This window comes from Palaemon carinicauda, chromosome 20, assembly GCF_036898095.1.
Source record: "Palaemon carinicauda isolate YSFRI2023 chromosome 20, ASM3689809v2, whole genome shotgun sequence".
NCBI lineage: Eukaryota > Metazoa > Arthropoda > Malacostraca > Decapoda > Palaemonidae > Palaemon > Palaemon carinicauda.
Window position 1 is genome coordinate 50,654,933 of NC_090744.1, and position 8,062 is coordinate 50,662,994.

An 8,062-nucleotide genomic window follows, 5' to 3' on the forward strand; every position below is an offset into this window, starting at 1 on the left:
TTTACCTTTTATTATATATATACATAGAAAAAAATGACGACAGAAAATGACGAAATTATAGTAAATATGATAGACCCTGATAGGCCTCACGTTAATCTTTATTGCCATTAATCAACCAATCAACCACTCAACCCAATAAACCAATCAGTCGAAAAACAAATAAGACCTTCAATCAGTTTTTATTTCGAAGCAACATATTTGAAATGCAAATTAAAATGCATTTACAATATAGATATATGAATATACTATTAGGATTTATCATTTAATAAGTGATAAAATTATATTCATTGTTCCATCTCCGATCCAGGAGTACACATACATGTGAATATATATTTTCAATACAGATATATAATATTATGCATAGTAATAATATAATAGATTTATCAGTTAAAGAATTATATATATATATATATATATATATATGTATATACATATATGTATATACATATATATATATATATATATATATATAATGTTCCATATCCGATCCACGTTGCGCTTTTCGTATTGCTGAGAAAGGGGAAGAACTTTAACACCGACTGCAGTCTCGGTCGCGAAATATTTTGCCATAGTATTACATTGACCCAAACAAAGATTACAAGCAACCAAAATCATAATTGATGCATGGATATCTATACAGAAATCGAATGTAAATGAATCTAAGGGACTAGCCACGTCAATGTAGGTACAAATATCTACATATATTTTATTAGGTGACTTGGATTTAGATATTAGGTGGCTTAGATTAGGTGACTTGGATTTAGATATTAGGTGGCTTAGATTAGGTGACTTGGTCGTTAATTAAATGGCTTGGCTTTATATATTAAGTGGTTTGGATTATGTGACTCGGTCGTTAAGTGACTTGGCTTTATATATTAGGTGACTTGGAATAGGTAACTTGGTCGTTAGCTAATTAGACCGGATACTGTTTGTTCCATTAGTGTCTGCAACATCACCAATCTTGTTAGCTGTGGATGTTGAGGGAACCTATGGGCGTACCTGCGGAGTCCTTAGCATTCATTCATGAGCGGACTTTAAAAACTTTGAACATCATCCACCTTTCAGGACAAGAAGGGCATGATATCTCCAAGCCAGGTTGTACGAGGTGACACCCCTTTGTTGTTGGGCGGAAAATAAACCATATAGTTATCAAAACCCGACATTTAAAATAACATTCAGCCAATGAATCATGCAGACAAGAGAATAATTAAAGATAGTTTCAAATTATTGGAGCCAAAATATATATCTACTGTGGGTTCTAAAATTCTAAAAGATAAAATATTAAGGCCTTCTTGATTTTTTTTTAATTGCTCCAATAATATGAACTTGTCAATTAACAATCAATACGATCTTAATACCTAAGAATGTGTATGACAAACATATCTTTTAGGTCTTGTAGGGCGTATGATTCCCCTGTGTGATGGGACCAAGAAAACAGCCCTAAAACTTGTTTGAATGAAGTAGGAGTTGTTACGAATTCAGAGTCGGGTCTTTTTGAGGACTAATATTCGTAATAAAATACACAAGGACACGTGTATGGTTTAGATCACCAGCGTGAAATACGACAATGATTACAGAAAAAATGTAATTAGCAAATAACTTGTTTATTAACATTATACAGAGGGAGTCCAAAGGAGGGCAGGTTTTTTCTATTTTGATGGATAGCACAAGGAGGACTTCACCTTACAACTTATTCCCTGGAAAAGGAAAGTTAATTAAGTTATCATACAATTACATTATAAGGATTATAATGATATGAGGTACTCGTGTAGACATTATACCTTGATAAATAAATGATTTTGCAGAAGAATGGTTCCAATCGGTGGGATAACAGTTAATTTTGAAATGTTATAACTGGGAACCCGGTTGTAAAAAGATGATGATATTTCATATATAAACACTCATTGACGTTCCCTTCCGCTGTTATTTCATCTTCCCTGACGTTGCTCTTCGGTTACCAATTAGGGTAAATGATTAAATAAGATTAATTAAGTAGCGTTAAGTACTCCTTCAAGAGGTTAACGGTCATAACGAAAAATGTAGCAGTTGCTTAAATGATTTGCTGACGATTTTTCGAAAAACAAATATTCGGAAGACAACTGTTCGAAAAACTTTTTTTTTTTCGAAAACCAATTAATCGAAAATTGTTCGAATGTGTAATTGTTCGAATTTATAATTGATCGAATTACAAGATAGTCAAATAAGCAGTTTTTTTTAAATTAATATTGTTCGAGTCGATGAGTTAAACCGACTTGTTGAATAAGAATAAGAATTTATTATTTTTGCGGTTTATACGCGAATGAGTAGTTATATGTGAAACAACTCAATTGCCATTTTTTTTTCATTCAAATACATTCATGAAAAAAAAAAATTAACCGCAAACAAATACTGCTTTTGAGAATAAACATCAACAATCGAATGAGTAGTTAAATGAAAAATAACTCAATTGCAAGGCTTTTCTTAAATACATTTACAAAATAGAATAAAAATAGAAATGAACCGTAATCAAATCATTCTTTGAAATATAAACAACATTAAAATTCTCACTGTTATTTTGGACGCTTTCCTATTTAGTAGAAATTTCTTAAACCCTATAATGGCTAAGTTCGTTAAGAGTGAATAAGGAAAGCCCATGTTAATAGTGAACGGACATTTATTTGTTGAAGACAAGCAAATACAAGATGAAGAATATTGGAAGGGCACATATTTTCAAATTACTCTAAATGTCGTGCTATAACAGTAAAAGATGTTTCTACCGCTTAGGAACATAATCATTCAGGTGATCCAGCTGAAATAGAGGTGCGAAAATTCATGGAAAAAAAAATTAAAGAGGATGCAAAAGGTATATACATCTTCGGATATTAGTGAATCTGGAGCTCAAGGAGTGACAACTGAAAACAATATTAAGCGCTTAATTAGAAAGGTTCACTTTTTAATTGCTTTTAATTTTTTTTTTCTATTTGACATAAATGTACAAAGATATGTAGATAAATTTTAGTAAATATAAAATATTCGTTAATTAACATTAAGCCTATTCTCCTTTATGGTTAAGTAAAGTATGCTATGGATTCGAACAACATAAATTTCGAAAAAAAATTGCTTATTCGAACAACTCTTTTCGAATAATTGAGTTTCGAAAAAAAAAAAAAAAAATTCGAACAATTGTCTTTCGAATAATTTTTTTTCGAATAAATCGTCCGCACACGTGCTTGAATATAGCAGTAATAAGCTTTTGATGAGTAGTGGTTAAGTCCAAGTGAGGGAGCTCTAATCCTCAAATGAGCAAATATGGAGTTCAAACATGTCCATTAGGACTGTTTTACTTAGAATGAGCGTTCCCATATTTGCAAGTAAAATTTTATCTGGGAACAATATCCTCCAATAGAAGCGACAATTGTCAAAGCAAATAGTCTACATTTTTCTCTCATGGAACGTAAATCAAATTCAGAATACTTACTGGAAAAGTCAGAAAGTTTCACATTATAGCACAGAGAGAGAGAGAGAGAGAGAGAGAGAGAGAGAGAGAGAGAGAGAGAGAGATTTTTCAAAACGCATTGAATAGTAACCAACGAATCTCATTACTTTAATCGATAATGGATTATACAAAGCATTCATTAGAGAATATCTATTTGACATAAAATGTTTTTACATCGGACAACTTTACCCCAAGACAGTGGAAGACCATGGTACAGAGGCTATGGCACTACCAAATACTAAAGAACTATAGTTTGATTTTTGAGTGCCCTTCTCATAGAGGAGTTGCGTACCATAACTGAAGACTCCCTTCAACCGTCACCAAGAGGAAAGTAGCCACTAAACAATTAAAATGCAGTACTGTACACCTTGAGAAACATGCATTAGTAAAGAAAATAGACTTTAGAGATAAATCATTTTTTCTTCCTTCTGTATATATTGAAGAAGTTACAAAGAAAATAAACAATGCTATCCACATTCCCGGTGATCATGGTAACCAACGGCTTATGGAAGTTGTGTGTTAACTGTCTTACGACCACTTATAATAGAGTTAGTGAAAGTGAATATAACATGTGCCCATTGATGAAAAAGACTATAACTGTTAAAGACCAATCTCCTTGGTTTGATGGAGACACTTTAGTGAAATAGAGGGAAAAAAGACACAACAAATGAAAGTGGAATCGGTTAAAAACTGAAAGTATATGGGTAAAAATACAAAACTAATATGTTTCAATACAAGTCCCGACTAAGAAGGATAAAAAGTGAATATTGCAGGAGAAATATCCACGAAGCACTATAATACATAGATAAGTTATATCATCTCCTAAATATTTTAATGGAAAATGTAACCGAATAGAAGCTACCTGATGGACACAGTGACTAAGAACTAGTAAATAATATTCTAGTTTCTTCAAAAACAAAATTGGAAATATAACCAGGTCATTTGTGAATATTCAATATCAGATTAATGATACACCAGATACACAGATAAAATTGGTGAGATTTAACAACATAACACAAGACGACCTCACCAACATTATCAAGAGAGTTAAGAAAACTAACTGCTCGATTGATCGTATCCCAAGATCTGATGTAAGTAGTGAGAGTAACTTTTCTAGTCTAGCCGAAATAGTTATGAAAACAGCAAATGCAAGCATTGATGAATGTAAGTTACCAAATCTGAGAAAATGGCTATAGTCACACCAGTTCTGGAAAGTGCTCTGGATTACCAAGAATGAAGCTCATATAAACCTATTTCGAATTTATCCTTTGTTTTATAAGTGCTCGAATACGTAGGTCTTGAACAATTAATCAGTCCCTTAGGAGTTAGAGAAGCTTTGCCTGACAACCAGTCTGCTTACAGAAAACTATACTCTACAAAGACAGCCATCTAGTCTGTTATAAATTACATGCTGGAAATGGTGGATGGAAATGAATGAGGTATTTTGATATTACTAGATCTTAGTACTGCTTTTGATACAGTTGTGCATGAACTGCTACTAAATGATCCACAGTTCATCGGCGTTTAAGATCAAGCTTCCGAATGCCCTAAAGACTACTTGTTGGTATAAGTTACTGTGTACAAATGGGAAACTCTTATTCGCCATTTGTACCTTTAAACACAGGGGTACCCCAAGGGAGTGTACTTGACTCAATCTTATTCTGCCTCAATACTATTGATCTATTGTAAATAATACAAAGGTTTGGTATGAAGTTGAAACTATCTGCGGTTGATACACAATTTTACTTCTCAATGAATGACTTAGACGACACTACTAAAACTCTGAACTGAATTCTTGATAGTGTTAGAGAATGGATGACGATTAAACAACTAGAATTAATTGAGAACAAAACTAAGTTTATGGTGGTGGGAAAGAGAAACACTGTGAGAAGCTTGGGTGATATTCAAATAAGCATAAATAATGACTTATCGCCGATATCTAGTAAAGATCGTGATTGAGGCATAATTCATGACTGCAACCTGTCTCTCAATGCCCAAATAAAAATGGAGTAAAGCCTGCTAGTTATAATATAAGAAATATTGCTTTTATAGAAAAGTACCTGGATTAATGTTTCATAAAGAAACTACAATATACCAAAAGTACAACTTAAGAAATTAAAAACATAATAAACAGAGGGGCAAGAATGATAAAAGGTGTCCCACCTAGAGTAAGGATCACTCCTATACTGATTGATTTACATTGCCGGCTGATTAAAGTTAGAATTGAATTTAAAATATGTAAAATACCTCATTTGCTAGGTGGTATATCTTACCAATCCATGTTTGCCAACAGCTATGCTCGTATAACAGGATTCGGAACTTGCTGGAGTTATGAGAGCTATTGTTGTGGAGGACTTGCCTCCCTAAATCTTGATGAAGTCACTGGCAACAGAGTGACAGATTGGGTTTTGCGATGGACAAATTGTCTCTTTGGCTCTTACTCCTGATGCATGGCACTTGCCTTAGTTAGATAGGAACTGCAAATCATAGGGATCTGGCTATCCTTTGATGTATCTAGCCAATGATTCCTCTTTGAATTTAGTCAGTCAAGGAAATGGAAGACGACAGAATGGTCCTCAGTCCCGGGCATAGCGGGGTGCTAAGAAACTCCCAGTTTATGAATACTAAAGAAAAATTGAGAATAGGTAATGGAATATTATAACCATGAATCAAATTTGATATATTGGTCCTAAATTAAACACGTTGTAAGGGAATTTAGAAGGAAACTTTAGATTAAGGAAATGTATATATCTACTCAGGAAGATCATATGTAGTTTGAAGAGAAGCGGTAAGAATGAGGATGACAACAAGAGCAGAAAAAACATTAACCAAGTGGTGGGCTGTAAATAGTATATTGTTACTAGCAAAGTTCAAATCAAAACAATGAAATATGAGTATTATAGTATTCTATGACCCAAGACATGATTCCCATGAAGAAAGGAAAGATGAATACTCTGAAGAACTGCAGAGAGTAATAGATGAGATCACTGGGGGAGATATAAAAATTGTGGTTGGTGACTTCAATGCTAAAGTTAGAAGAAATAATCAAGAGATAGAGAATGTGATTGGTGTCGAGGGTTTTGGCAAAGTTGCAAATAAAATTGGTGCACAATTCCTAAGTTTTTGTTCAGCAAACAATCTTGTCCTTGGAGGTACTCTTTTCAACACAATAACATACACGAGTATACGTGGACTCCACCATGTGTCGTTTACTAAAATCAAATAGATCACATTGCCATTAATGAAGAGGACTCTGCGAAATGTCAAAAGCTATAAAGGTCCCGATATTAGTAGTGATGACCAGCTCCTCATTGCCAAACTGAAATTAAAGCAGAAAGCACGCAACAGAAAGATAGATAAAATACCTAGGTTTGATACAACTAAGATTTTAGAAGAAGAGAAAGGCGAGACATTTGTAATTGAATGTAGGAAGATAAAATCAACGGATAGAGAATGTGATGGGTATCGAGGGTTTTGGCGAAGTTGCAAATGAAAGTGGAGCAACTTTACTAAGTTTTTGTTCAGTAAACAATCTTGTCATTGGAGGTACTCTTTTTCAACACAAAAACATACACAAATATAGATGGACTTCGTCATGAGGCAATTACAAAAATCAAATAAATCACATTGCCATTAATAAAAAGAAAAGGACTCTCAAAAGTGTAAGAAGCTACAGATGTGCAGATATTGCTACATTGAAATTAAATCTGAAAGCACCCAGCAGAAAGACAGATAGAATGCCTAGGTTGGATACAACTAAACTTTTAGAAGAGGACAGAGAAACCTTTGCAATTGAATACAGGAATCGATTTGCAGTCTTAAAAACTTTATGCGACGAGACACAGGCAATCAATTAAGAATGGTGTGATATGAAGAATATAAATCAGTCAGTTAGTAGTGAAGTCTTAGGACTTAGAGTTAAAAGGAGAAAGACATGGATATCAAATGATACTTTGGATACTAAAAAAGGAGACAAAGAGAGAAATTTATTGTTGAAATTTTTCAAGGAGGTACTGAAAATTACAAGGTAAAGCATGCTGAGTACTCCAGTATTGACAGTAAGGTCGAAAAAAAAGCCATAAATGACTGGAGAGAATATTTACACAATGAAGCAGACGAGGCAGGGAGTGGCTATGGAGTAAGAATTGCTCATAGAATTATTAATGAAAATTCAACTGGGGCACAAAAAAAGAACCATATACCCAACAAAAGAGAGACGGTTCTGTTATAGCAAAAGAAGAGGAAGAAAGACAACGTAGTATGGGCCGCTTTAGTGAGGTTATGAATAAAAGATATGAAGGGAATGATTTGACTGATATAGATGAATACCTTTATGCGCCCATAAATGAATTGAGTGTGTTTGAAATCGAAGCTATCCTGAAAAAAAAACTAAAGATATGGAACGGCCCGGAATACGATGGAATAACTGCCGAGATGATACTCACCAAAAATGAAGTGAGTCCCAGACTACTTACGACATTATTTTGTAGAATGTGGGATGGTGAGGCAAAACCTGATAAATCGTAGTTAGGAGTGTTGGTGAAAATAACACAAAAGAAAAAAAAAAGGGAGACCTAGCTGATTACA